Source organism: Palaemon carinicauda, chromosome 34 (assembly GCF_036898095.1).
Source record: "Palaemon carinicauda isolate YSFRI2023 chromosome 34, ASM3689809v2, whole genome shotgun sequence".
Classification (NCBI taxonomy): Eukaryota; Metazoa; Arthropoda; class Malacostraca; order Decapoda; family Palaemonidae; genus Palaemon; species Palaemon carinicauda.
The window spans coordinates 72,600,646-72,615,705 of NC_090758.1; positions in this window are offsets into that span (position 1 = coordinate 72,600,646).

The window sequence follows — 15,060 nt, forward strand, 5'->3', positions numbered from 1 at the left end:
TGCAGTAGCGAAATTGTACGTGCAAGGGCTATATCCGTGCAAGGAATCGAGCAGAGTAATTGTACGTGCAAAGGTACTATCCGTGCACGTGATGCAGTAGCGTAATTGTACGTGCAAGGGTTATATCCATGCACGGGAGAGAGTAGCGCATTTCTACGTGCACGGCTAATATCCGTGCACGTGAACTAGGCCACGCCACTACAATGGGATTGGTCGTAGAAAACTTCATTGTCAACAATTAATTCTGACATTTTAAGGTTTCAAAAGTTAGGTCAATCGAATACTCCTTTTTTTCAAAGTTTGGCAAGCAGATTAGTATTGGAACTTCAAAATGCCCAATAAATTCTTCAACTAAAAATTTTCTAGCTTACCAAGATAAGTCCCATGACTGAAAAATCCAAGATTTCTAGAGATATCTAGTAAATAGTAGAAGCCAGAATATACGTTTTATACTGATGACTAGAACAGGGTTTCTAGATTAAAAGAACTAGGGCAGGGTTTCTAGATTAAAAGAACTAGCGCAGGGTTTCTAGATTAAAAGAACTAGAGCAGGGTTTCTAGATTAAAAGAACTAGACCAGGGTTTCTAGATTAGAATTCTAGAACTTGTTTTCTTATACTGATCACTGGAACAAAACCAAAGGATCTTAAATTCTGTTATTTTTCGTATTAATTAGGACAGATTTACGATCATGACCAACTAGAACTCGGTTGTGCTTTGTCGTCTGCATTTTATGTTATTTAATCTTCGATTATCTTATTTAAAGAAATAACAGTACTTCTAAAAATCACTGAACAATATTACAGTTCTGCCCAATTTTAAGGTTTCTTACATATGCTGTTAATGGCTGTTATTATATCTAAAGTGTTAATTCTCATAGTCACCCCTGAACTAATTTTCTTTGATGAAACTGATATTAGAAAACGACTTTGACCAATTTTGAGGTAAACTATAATAATTACACAATTACTAATGATATTTCTTATTTTTACTATGAACATAAGGGGGGCGTTGACGACCATGGGGGGCATTACAGAGGCTGGAGATGAATCCTACACGTATCACGGCCTTCTGATAGGCAAAGAAAAAAAAATTGGCAAAAATCAGCCCTCCAAGGATGGAGCCTAACCTTAAATCTGTTTTGGTGAATTTCCTGCTATTCAAAGATAACGCATTTTCACTTCCACATCAGTTTATTGCGAAACTTCTCATTGATAGAACTAACTCTTGGTGATTTAAAGTCACTTAAGATATCCTGAATTTCCAAAGAATACTGAAGCTATATTAGTGCCTCTACAAGGCAAGAAACTAATCTTTTCAGTGTCTTTCTATTCAAAATCCTCTCTTGGAGAAAATAATATAACAATCACTTAGTGGATTAACGTAACTCGAACCAAGACTTTCTATGTAAGACTGTAAATTTTGTAATTCTAGCGAAGATTTTATCGAGTTGAGTTCAAGAGAAATTGAAAGTCTATCTAGAAAAGTGTAATTGACTGACCCTTTAAGCAAGGCAATATTGAACTGACCTCCTAGACACAAACATGTAATTGACTCCGGATAGCAAGGTTTGTAGCGTCGCGGATTTCTTTTACAGAGGTCCCGAGTTCGGTCCCCGCATACCGTGAGACCTTTTACCGGGGATTACTCCCAGGGTGGCACCTGGAGGGAGGTTAGAGGGGACTAGTGATAGTTTCTGCTGGCTAATGGTCGCCCGAGGAGAATGATGTAAATCGTCTCAGTGGAGACCTAGAACCCGTAACTTTAACTTTTAAGCAACTTTAACAAGACATTCCAAGCAAAAATATCAACTAAAATACTTTCTAGTTAAGATTATTGAGCTGGCAGACTTCCTAGCTAGAAAATTACCCAACTCTAAGCCTGTCTATACTAAAGACTACCAAACTGAAGTACAAGCAAAAGGGTTGTAGTGGCTTGTTGGACATGTCAGATGATTTGCTGGACTCCGGTTCGAGTCCTGTTTAAGCAAAATAGTTTCATGTAGTGTGCGCAACCACACCATCCTTGTGATCTAGGGATGGGGGCATTGGGCGAGCTTATAGGTCTACCTGCCTCATCATCAGCAATTGCCAGGCCCTCCCTAGTCCAAAATTGAATGGAGAGGGACTTGGGAGCTGATCATATGTACATAGAGTCAGTCAGTAAGCAATTGTCCTGTTAATCAGGGCACTTACTGTCCCTTGCCTCTACCATCCATGAGCGGCCTTTAAACCTTGAAGATACTCCATTAAACAAAGCCTTTTTAGGCAAAATACTCCATTAAAACCGAGTCTTAAAACTACCAGATTCACAAACTCTATAGGTGAACTGATAGGTTGTCTAGGCAAGACTACCAAACTAGAATACTTTCTATACAAAAGACCATGAAACTGAAACCTTTCTGGGTACGACTATCTAGCAGAGACACTTCCTAGTCAAAAGCTTATAGAGCTAGAAGTCTTTCTAAGAACAAGACAGTCACACTGAAAGTCTAAGAACAAGACAGTCCCACTGAAAGTCTTTCTAAGAACAAGACAGTCCCACTGAAAGTCTTTCTAAGAACAAGACAGTCCCACTGAAAGTCTTTCTAAGAACAAGACAGTCCCACTGAAAGTATTTTTAAGAACAAGAGTTCCACTGAAAGCCTTTCTAAGAACAAGACAGTTCCACTGAAAGCCTTTCTAAGAACAAGACAGTCCTACTAAAAGCCTTTCTAAGAACAAGACAGTCCTACTAAAAGCCTTTCTAAGAACAAGACAGTCCTACTAAAAGCCTTTCTAAGAACAAGACAGTCCTACTAAAAGCCTTTCAAATAAGACAGTCCTACTAAAAGCCTTTCAAATAAGATTGTCCCACTGGAAGCCTTTCTAATAGCAAGGCAGTCCCACTGGAAGCCTTTCTAATAGCAAGGCAGTCCCACTGAAAGTCTAAGAACAAGACAGTCCGATAAAAGTCTAAGATCATGACAGTCCGATAAAAGTCTAAGATCATGACAGTCCGATAAAAGTCTAAGAGCATGACAGTCCAACAAAGTCTTTCTTAGAACAAGACAATCCCACTGAGAGTCTAAGAACAAGACAATCCCACAGAGTCCAAGAACAAGACAATCCCACTGATAGTCTAAGAACAAGACAGTCCCACTGAAAGTCTATTTAAGAACAAGACAGTCCCACTGAAAGTCTTTTTAAGAACAAGACAGTCCCACTGAAAGTCTAAAAGCACAGTCCCACTGAAGGTCTTTTTAAGAACAAGACGGTCCCACTAAAAGTCTAAGAACAAGACAGTCCCATTAAAATTCTTTTTAAGAACAAGACAGTCCCATTAAAAGTCTTTTTAAGAACAAGACAGTCCCACTAAAAGTCTAAGAACAAGACGGTCCCACTGAGTCTAAGAACAAGACAGTCCCACTGAAAGTCTTTTTAAGAACAAGACGGTCCCACTGAAAGTCTTTTAAGAGTAAGACAGTCCCACTAAAAGTCTAAGAACAAGACAGTCCCTCTGAAGATTTTCTAGACAAATAAGTATCAAACTGAAATCCTTTTCTAGGCAAATCACTATCAAAGAGTCTTTTAGGCAAAAGGTCATCAACTGACAGACTTTCTTGGCAAAAGACTCCTTCATAACTAAAAAAATATTCTAGGCAAAAGATATCATCAAAATAAAATACTTTCTAGACAAATGTATCCATCACACTGATTAAGAAAAACTCAAAAAATGCCAAGTCAGGGTTATATCCCCATCTCCAGCATGCAGTCTGAAAAGATGCTTTATCCTTTGCATGATGCAGGAGTACAGTATAAGGTCATGGGTTGTGGCCCAGTTCTCTATGGTCTCACCATCACTGTTTGCATGGCTGTAACACAAGGTGATGCTGAGGCTATTAAAGTCACCTATTACAAAGCAGGCCTTGTTTCCTAGTTGGCGAGTTTGTGGCCATGTGAAGTTTGGTGTTGGTGGTTTATACACACTCAGGATGGTAATGCATTTAGTGTCCACCAGGATGATTTCCAACCAGCCAACTGAGATGTCTGTTGTTGTTCAAGATGATGGATTTATCTCAAAGATTGCAATTCCATCAACATGACTTTAAAAAAATTACTAGCTGCATGCCAGGTATACCTGGTAGAACCACACCCTTATGCATCTCCTGTAGACAGAACATATAAGCTCCTAGGTTGGCAACAAGTTCTGATTTGTTTGTAGATATTCCTTCAGCATTGAAGCTTATGATTCTGAATTTGGTCATCATCTTGTTCAGGGGTCGAGTGCTCATCACTTTACCACCCCTTTGTACAAATCATACGAATGAATGATCTTAGCCGGTATCCACCTAACTGTTGAAAAACAAATGTCGACAGACCAACCAGGTTTTAGTTAAGGTCTATCCTCCTGCAATCCTGTATTAAACCTGGCAATACATTAAGGATGGATTTGAAAATAACCGAATCACTGGTACAGCATATGACACTAAACTAGAGCGCACTTCTTCTGAAGGTGGCTCAAACTATACGGAATACCAGCATAGTACATATAATTGAATCATTGCTTACCTATCAGTAATTCTTCGTAGAAATAGATGGCTGAAAAATCAGATGGAGGATACAGATCAACGGCCTTCCAAAAAGGTCAGTGCTGACACCAATGATATTTAATGACCAGCCACAGCACCAAAACATTCACAGGTACTTATATGCAGACCACCTGTGAACCACACAATCAGATTCCTTCACCACCACCAAAGGAAGACTGTCAAGCGCCATGTCTACCCTTTCCACCTACTACAATAAGTAGCACCCTAATGCTAATCCATACAAAACTTGGGTAAGTCCCTTACACCTGAACAATCACCAGGCAAACAGAAAGCTTCAGATAAAATAGGATGACAACAAAACTGGAAAATTACTCCTACCTAGTCTATTTAGGTGTCACTCTTGACAGAACGCTCACATTCGAAGAGCACACAAATAAAAGCAAAGACATAGCAGCAACTAGGAACAATATTCTCAGCAAACTCGTCAACACCAGCTGGGGAACAGACCTTGAGACAAACAGCCCTGCCAATTTGTTAATCTACTGCAGAGTACTGTGCACCAGTGTGGACAAGATCTTGGCATGTGCATAAGGTAGACCCAGAGCTAAGTGAGTGCTGTCAAATTATTACTGGTACCCTAAAATCAACACCTCTACAATCTTTATACAAAGTTGCTGGTATCTCACCACCCCATATCAAACAAGAAATCCTGGCAAAAGCTGAAAAGAATAAACAAATTAATGACCCTAGGGATCCACTCCAAAACCAAAAGGAGGCAAGATGAAGACTGAAATCCCACAAAAGCTTCGCAACAGTGGTTAGACAAAAACCAATTCAGGCAGCTGCTCACAGCTAAAGAAGTGGCAGGAAAGTGACTGATGTCCATCCAATGAGGTTTTTCCCACCCCAAATAAAGGCCTACCCAGCAGAACAACCCTCACCAGGAGGGACTGGGTAACCTTAAACAGAGCACAGGTGAAAGTGGAAAAATTCCCACAAATGGGGAGTACCCACCAACCCAGAACGCGCATGTGAGACAACGCTGCAAACAATGGAACACAACCTACGAGGGTGCGAACTGGGCACTCATTGCTCAGAACAAGACTTCAGCGAGGCAAACTACAAAGCTCGCCTGTGAGTTGGAAAATTGGAGCAATAAGATATGACGATCTAAAAAACTATCGGATTGACATGCTTTCTAAGCAAACTATTACTTTCTAGGCAAGAATATTAAACTTAAATGCATTCTAGGTACGACTATTAAGCTGATAGACCTCTTAGCCAAAAGTTAATAAAGCTAAAGGCCTTTCTAATCAAGAGACAAACCAAAAGCCTTTCTAGAGATAAGAATATCACACTGAAAACCTTCCTAGGCTAAAGCCTTTCACACAAAACTTTTCTAGGCTAAAGACTATCAAACTGAAAGCCTTTCAAGGTAAAAGACACTCGCAGTTTTTCTAGGTAAAACATTACCAGCAAAACATTACAGTACGAGCAAAACTTTTCTCGACAAAGCCTTTCAAGGCAAAGCCTTTCAAGGCAAAGCCTTTCTAAGCAAAGCCTTTCTAAGCAAAGCCTTTTAAGCAAAGCCTTTCTAAGCAAAGCCTTTATAAGCAAAGCCTTTTAAGCAAAGCCTTTCTAAGCAAAGCCTATTAAGCAAAGCCTTTCTAAGCAAAGCCTTTTAAGCAAAGCCTTTCTAAGCAAAGCCTTTTAAGCAAAGCCTTTTAAGCAAAGCCTTTTTAGGCAAAGCCTTTTAAGCAAAGCCTTTCTAGGCTAATTATAATCAAACAAAGCCTTTTTGGCCAAATCATTATTAAACTAAGGTTTTTGAGGAATACACTATCAAATTGAAAGCCTTTTTAGACTGAAGACTATCAAAGAAAGCATTTCCATGCAAAAGTCTCCATGAAAACATAGCCTTATCAGGCAAAAAACGCCATCAAACAGACTTTTTAGGCAAAAGACTCTTGCTAACAGATATTCTAGGCAAAATAAAAAAAACATACTTTCTAGGTAAAAAAAAAGAACTTGATCAAACAGATTTCCTAGGCAAAAGACTGTCAAACACTTTCTAGGCAAATGACACCATCAAACACTTTCTAGGCAAAAGACACCATCAAACACTTTCTAGGCCAAACACTAATAAACAGACTAATTCAATCAAACTGACAGACCTTCAATGCACAGGCTATCAAATTAGCAAACCTTTTAAACAAAATATCAAAATGACAGCTTTTGTAAACTAATGAATTGACAAGACTTTTTAGACAGTAATATCAGACATGTACTTTCTAGATAAAACTATTAAGCAGATGTTTTTACTTCTCAAAAGATTACTGAACTGAAGGACTTTCTAGAAAAAAAAAAAAAAAAAAAAAAAAAAAAAAAAAAACACTACAAAACTCAAGCTTTTCTGGACTAAAGACATTAATACCAAAGGCTTTTCTGGGCAAGTGTGTCCTAAAATTCTTTCTAAGCAAAAGTCTCCAACATAGTTTTGTGTAAGCAAATGAGTCGCACTGAAAGCCTATTTAGGCAAAAGGCTCTATCTAACTTTTAAGGCAAAGAATCCATAAAGCAGAGAAACTTTTAGGCAAAACAACTCCATGAAACTGACAAAAGGAAAATCTACTCCAGTATAACAGTTCCTAGGCTAGAATATCAAACCAAAATACTTTCTAGGTAAAAGGCTATCACCCTGATAGCCTTACTGGGGAAAAATCATACTAAAAGCCTTTATTTGTTAAACACTATTTTTCTGAAAGTCTGTTTATGCAAAAGACTATCAAACCAAAATCCTTTATGGCAAATGACTCCATCAAATTGATAAGACAATCAAGGTAATAGACAACCAAACTGATAGATTTTCTAATTAAAAGCACTATCATACAAAGCATTTCTTGGCAAATGATAATTATTATTATTATTAGCTAAGCTACAACCCTACTTGGAGAAGTAGGATGCTATAAGCCTAAGGGTCCCAACTGGAAAAATAGCACAGTGAGGAAAGGAAATAAGGAAATAAGCTATATGAAAAGTGATAAACAATAATTGTTTCAATAACATTATCATCAAAACAGATATTTCATATAAAAAGCTATAAAAAGACCTGTCAGCCTGTTCAACATAAAAATCACTTGCTAGAAGTTTTAACTTTTGAAATTCTACCGATTCAAATACCTGATTAGGAAGATCATTCCACGACAAAATTAAGCTTCTAGAATACTGTGTAGTATTGAGCCTCATGGTGGAGAAGGCCTGACTATTAGAATTAACTGCATACCTATTATTATGAACACGATGGAATTGTCCAGTAAGATCTGAATGCAAAGGATGGTCAGATTTATGGAAAATCTTATGCAACATGCATAATGAACTAGTTGAACGACGGTGCCAAAGATTAACATCTAGATCAGGAATAAGAAATTTAATGGACTAAGTTCCTGTCCAACAAATCAAGATGAGAATCAGCAGCTGAAGACCAAACAGGAGAACAATACTCCAAACAAGGTAAAATGAAAGATTTAGAACACTTCAAAATAGATTGATCACCGAAAATCAAAGACTTTCTCAATAAGCCATTTTTTTGTGCAATTGAAGAAGACACAGACTTAATATGTTTCTCAAAAGTAGATTAGCTATCGAGAATCACACCAAAAATTTTAATATAGTCATAAAGAGTGAAAGAAACATTATCAATGCTGAGATCTGGATGTTGAGGAACAACTGTCCTCAGCCTACTTACAATCATACTTTGAGTTTGGCTAGAATTAAACTTCATACCCCATAATTTGCACCATACACTAATTTTAACTATATGCCTATTAAGGGATTCAGCAATTGCAGATCTAAATTCAGGAGATGGAATTGATGAAAAGGGTAGCATCATCTGCATATGCAACAGGCTTTTTTCTAGGCCAAACTACATATCATGTGTATATAGTATAAAAAGTAATTGGCCAAGAACACTACCCTGAGGAACACCAGATATCACTTCCTACACTCGCTATGGTATCCATCAACAACTCTGATCAATTACTTAGAAATTTAATAATGATGCTAAGACCCAAAAACTCTCAACAGTGTGTTTGAAAACCAGGGCCTTATGATTAACACTGTCAAAGGCAGCACCTAAATTACTATAATTATTAAATTTAGCTTTTCTAGGCAAAATTCTATAATACTGAAAGCCTATCCAAGTAAAAGACTATCAAACAAAGCCTTGTTAGGTAAAAGGCTTAGGCAAAATAACATCACACTGAATGCCATCAAAGTTAAAGCTTCTATAGTTAGACTATCAAACTAAGACTTTTTAGCAAATGCATTCTAACCAAAAGCCTTTCTAAACAGAAGACAATCCCACTGAAAGCTTTTATAAACAGACTATAAAACGAAGCCTTTCTATGCAAAAGACTATCGCACAAAATCACACGGTCTTCCTGGCCAAAAGACAAAGCAAAACCTTTCTAGGCGAAAGACTCTCGCACAAAATCACACGGTCTTCCCGGCCAAAAGACAAAGCAAAACCTTTCTAGGCGAAAGACACTCGCACAAAATCACACGGTCTTCCCGGCCAAAAGACAAAGCAAAACCTTTCTAGGCGAAAGACTCTCGCACAAAATCACACGGTCTTCCCGGCCAAAAGACAAGGCAAAACCTTTCTAGGCGAAAGACTCTCGCACAAAATCACACGGTCTTCCCGGCCAAAAGACAAGGCAAAACCTTTCTAGGCGAAAGACACTCGCACAAAATCACACGGTCATCCCGGCCAAAAGACAAGGCAAAACCTTTCTAGGCGAAAGACTCTCGCACAAAATCACACGGTCTTCCCGGCCAAAAGACAAAGCAAAACCTTTCAAGGCAAAAGACACTCGCACAAAATCACACGGTCTTCCCGGCCAAAAGACAAAGCAAAACCTTTCTAGGCAAAAGACTCTCGCACAAAATCACACGGTCTTCCCAGCCAAAAGACAAAGCAAAACCTTTCTAGGCAAAAGACACTCGCACAAAATCACACGGTCTTCCCGGCCAAAAGACAAAGCAAAACCTTTCAAGGCAAAATACACTCGCACAAAATCACACGGTCTTCCCGGCCAAAAGACAAAGCAAAACCTTTCTAGGCAAAAGACTCTCGCACAAAATCACACGGTCTTCCCGGCCAAAAGACAAGGCAAAACCTTTCTAGGCGAAAGACTCTCGCACAAAATCACACGGTCATCCCGGCCAAAAGACAAGGCAAAACCTTTCTAGGCGAAAGACACTCGCACAAAATCACACGGTCTTCCCGGCCAAAAGACAAGGCAAAACCTTTCTAGGCGAAAGACTCTCGCACAAAATCACACGGTCTTCCCGGCCAAAAGACAAAGCAAAACCTTTCAAGGCAAAAGACACTCGCACAAAATCACACGGTCTTCCCGGCCAAAAGACAAAGCAAAACCTTTCAAGGCAAAAGACACTCGCACAAAATCACACGGTCTTCCCGGCCAAAAGACAAAGCAAAACCTTTCTAGGCAAAAGACTATCGCACAAGATCACACGGTCTTCCCGGCCAAAAGACAAAGCAAAACCTTTCTAGGCAAAAGACTATCGCACAAGATCACACGGTCTTCCCGGCCAAAAGACAAAGCAAAACCTTTCTAGGCAAAATACTATCATAATGATGGTATGTATTTGTAATGTTTCTCTCACACATTTCTAAAAGTGGCCATCGTTATGAATATCAAGCTTAATACAAAAAACTGATTTTGACGTAGGAAAAACCTATTTTTGGGTGAGAGAGCCATGCCGTCCTGATGGAAGTTCCCTTCACCAGCTTCCTACTGTATGATGTTTCTGCGAGTGATATTACCAGAGAACTACCATCAGGTATCACAGGGTTCTAACCCCCGGAACGACTATCCGAAGATATCGTGTATAATCAGGGACGTATCCTAAGATAACCATAGATATCTGCACCCCCAATAGACTCTACCCAGTCTAATTAACTAAGGATAAGTGAGGAGCCTTTACATATCCTCTCTAAGGTTCTCGCGCTCGTCTCTTGAGCTCCATTCCATGTAGCAGCGTAACTACTGCTTGGAACACCTTTCGAAATGACAACGCGTGTCCCAAATGTAATAAAAGTATTGTTATATACTCAACCAAAGGAATAACTTTCAATTTACTAAGTCCTGTCAATATTTTCATTTTCTAAGACATCTGGTAGGATATGAATATTCGATAATTTGTAGATTTGTAGAAAATAGAATTTCATGTAAACTACTGTAAAAGAATAAAAATCAGCATGTGGTAGGCAATCACACTCGCAATAAGTAAAATAAGACAAGTTTTGCACACAAAAATTTGCTAAATATCGATAAAAATTATTGGTTAATATTTTTTTCCATTTTAAATCACCAAATTTGAACAATATCCAGGAATCGATAACTAGATTTCGCAATTAAAAAAAAAAATATACCTTAAAACACTTATTGCCTTAGAATAAAATTGACTAATCTGAATTTCCTAGTTATCTATGAGAATGTTATCAAACAAAACGCTTTCTTTAACAAAACATCCTGTGAGAAGTTTCAAGAAAAAATTAACAAAAAACAGAACATCGACAATGTATGTTTACAACCCGTAGAGTTTCTCATACGTCATCCAATGAAGAAATTTTTCATCAAATTCTTTGGACCATTACACTTTGACATTGCAAGAAATTCTTCACCACATTTCACAAAACATTAACACGTAAACAAAAGAAGTTTACCCAAGTACCAAAATAAATCACAACAATGAGAAAGAACATAATACCAGACATGTCTTAGGGGGGAACCTTACCACCAACCCCCTTGGGACTTCTGCACATACCAGTTTTCTTCAACATCTAAAAAAGGACTAAAACACACTTTAACAGTGATAGAGAAAACAGATATACATAAGAAAGACCACAAGGTAAGGTGGAGGGGCTTCTCCCATTACAGAAATCAACTGTCAGCTTAGTGAAAATCAGGTCTTCCGACGGTTCGAAGCTGATAACTGACTGGCCACACCCCGCTGAGAACACTCAGCTTCCATGGGCCATTGCAATGGCTGACTCCAAGGAGTCCTTTATTTAATTCTTTCCAATTTTTTCTAGCTACAGTCTTTCCAATTTCATCTATCTACACAGTATATGTATAGGACATATGTATTTCAACTTGGTCACATATAGGAGCAATATATGTTATAGTTTTAATCAGAGCTGTGTTAAAGGTACGTTTGAATCTCTAGTTCTCACTTTTCCCGCATCAATAAAAGCGCCACGTCCCTTTCTCAAAACTTTGGCACTAAGCATTTAAAAGTTGAATCTTCTTAGTAAATACCTCCTTTAAATATACCAATAGCTAATGTTTACCCACATACGACCCAGACTAACATTCACTTATATTATTGTATAACAGAGCAGCCAAGACTATCAAATGTAATAGTATCAAGACTAAGAATGCTAAGAGGGAGGGCATTAAGAATGTGAACATCAACGCGAATGATGAGTAAAATAGTAAGAGCTATTTTAATTACTCTCCATCCCATTTTCTATATTCTCATCCATTTTCTATACCTGACAGGATGAATGCATTTTTATCTTCACATTTACAATTTATGTCACTAAGAAAATTAAAAATCCCATAAAAATATATTTCTAATCTTTCACAGGTCTCCTGTGCCCTTTTAATTGTAAACTAAACTGCGAATAATTATTGATACTTTAGAAATTTCTGGCTTTTTACCCAAAGATAAAATATTTATGATTTTTGCCCAAAACTGCTTTAGAATATTTCAACCCTAGATTTAAGAGCTATATATGATATGATATACCCAGAGAGCCATGATATATAATAATTATGCTGACAGATTTTAAGAACCAAGAAGAGCTTCAAGTTGAAATACATTCGTCCTAAAGCAATTATATAAATTTACAATTTGTGTTACAATAGTTTCCCATTGTTTATACTTGGAAATTAAATTTTAAAATTGATAACATTAATGAAATTAAATGGGAATTGTTAGTCACATTAACATTAATACAAAATTAATAAAAATTCATATTTCAAGACACTGTAGGTTCCAGGTTTTATATTTACGAAAACTAATTAAAATTCATAAACATGAATATCTAAAAGCTATATGTTTATACAGCACAGTATCTAAAACATTTCCTTTTCAAAATCTAACTATAAACTGACTATTTCAAAGACAAAAATCTAAATTATATTTCTGGCAACTGCGTGATATCACAAGGCGAAATTATCTATTTTAAGTAAATGTTTGAATAGCTAATTTCTAAACTATTAAAAGTTCACTGAATAGCAACTGCCCAAATAGCTAGCAGTCTAATAGGAAATTAATTTAAATTCTAATACCCAAGTCTTGAAATTATTTAGTGACCTAATGACAAAATGTTGACCTTTAGGTCTTGAAATTATTTAGTGACCTAATGACACAAAATGTTGACCTTTAGGTCTTGAAATTGTTTAGTGACCTAATGAAACAAAATGTTGACCTTTAGGTCTTGAAATTATTTAGTGACCTAATGACACAAAATGTTGACCTTTAAGTCTTGAAATGTTTTAGTGACCTAATGACACAAAATGTTGACCTTTAGGTCTTAAATTATTTAGTGACCTAATGAAACAAAATGTTGACCTTTAGATCTTGAAATTTAGTGACCTAATGAAACAAAATGTCTAACCTTAACGATTATTTTCTTAGGTTTCTAGAAAGTATTTGTCAATTTGATAAGTAGGATAGAACCTCTTCTAGATAACTTATCAATTCATGCACCTAATATATCCTTATTAATCTTAGACGCCCATCAAACTGACATTATCAAGTTTACTTATTTAATTACCTAAAACCAATTAGCTTAGTTTATATTTTAATATGCTATAACTACGATACCACACTCCTTAATCTGCAATGAGATTGGAATTAAATATTAGATCATATATCTTAGATACCAGTACTTCTCGTTAATTTCCTTAGTAATTCACATACTAAAATTACTAAACTTTCCCTAAGAGTAATACTTTGAATTTCTAATATATAATTTATAACTGCAATACAAATTCCCCTTAATACAGACATTTAATATAGTTTTGCTATTGACTTATAACTATTAAATATAATCATTAAGATTAATTCCATCACTTGCCTACAGTGTCTTGAAATATACAGTTGTGCCATGAAAATAATTCTGTCAAGATAATTAACATTTTACAGTAGCAAGTCCTGTATTTACTTCAGAACTGTTTAAAATTTACTAAGCTGCATTTATTTTCATGGCAAAAATATTACAAATTTAGGAGATTATCAACTGCTTAATTTTTTTCTTGTAAAATCCACATTATCTAATGGAATATAAGTTATAGTGACTATTCTTAAATATTTCCTATTATAGAACGAAACTTAAATACACTAGTCTGATATCCTACCCGTGTTAAACTAAGCTTCAAGCCTTTCTAGCCAAAAGACCATGTAACTTCAAGCCGTTCTAGCCAAAAGACCATATAACTTCAAGCCTTTCTAAGCAAAAGACCATGTAACTGAAAGCCATTCTAGCCAAAAGACCATGTAACAAAGCCTTTCTAGGCAAAAGACCATGTAACTTCAAGCCTTTCTAGACAAAAGACCATGTAACTGAAATATTCTTAGTATATCAGAACTAATGTTGATTTGACATCACAGTAATGTAAGGGTTTAGTAGCTAGTTGGAAAATCATTCTTGAATTTCTTATAATTGATTGACAGAAAATCTCTATGATGGAATCTTGGTTCAGCTATCCAAGACTACAGTAAAACTTGGTCTAACTATCTGGGTATTATTGGCAATGCCTGTCTCTAGCAGATCTTTAACCTATCTGTCTAATTCATCTGCTGGGAATCCAATATTAAATCCATAATTAAAGTAAATCATACTAGTTACTTTACTTTAAATTTCTGGAAGTTGTTATGTCAATACCCCATGGCGGACGGTCCCCTTAAGATGTTCTAAGGTAAATATTTTATCTGCATAATCTTGAACTGAAACTATTAGCTGATATCTCAAGAGTTATTGGTGAATATACCCTGGAATGGTTAATCTACCTAATACCTGATGAACTACTTTAGGATACTTGTACCCTGATACATAATAGACTACCTGATACCTACTACTAAGGCGAAACTATTAGCTGGTATCACATATAAAGTTATTGATGAATATATACCCTGGAATGGTTAATCTACCTAATATCTGATGAACTACTTAAGGATACTTGTACCCTGATATATGATAGACTACCTGATACCTACATTTAAGGCATTGATTATGTTGAAGGCTATTTACCTAACAGATATTTAAGAAGACAATTGTGTCGCTTATCGCTTTACAATTTCAAAAAGAAGTTTTTAACTACATTGAATAAGCGTATTTGATAACTGTCCCTGAGCTTGATACTTAAAACGTAACCTTTATACTAGTGTACCAACCGCGTGTCACACGATCGTACATAAAGTATTTTGTATAT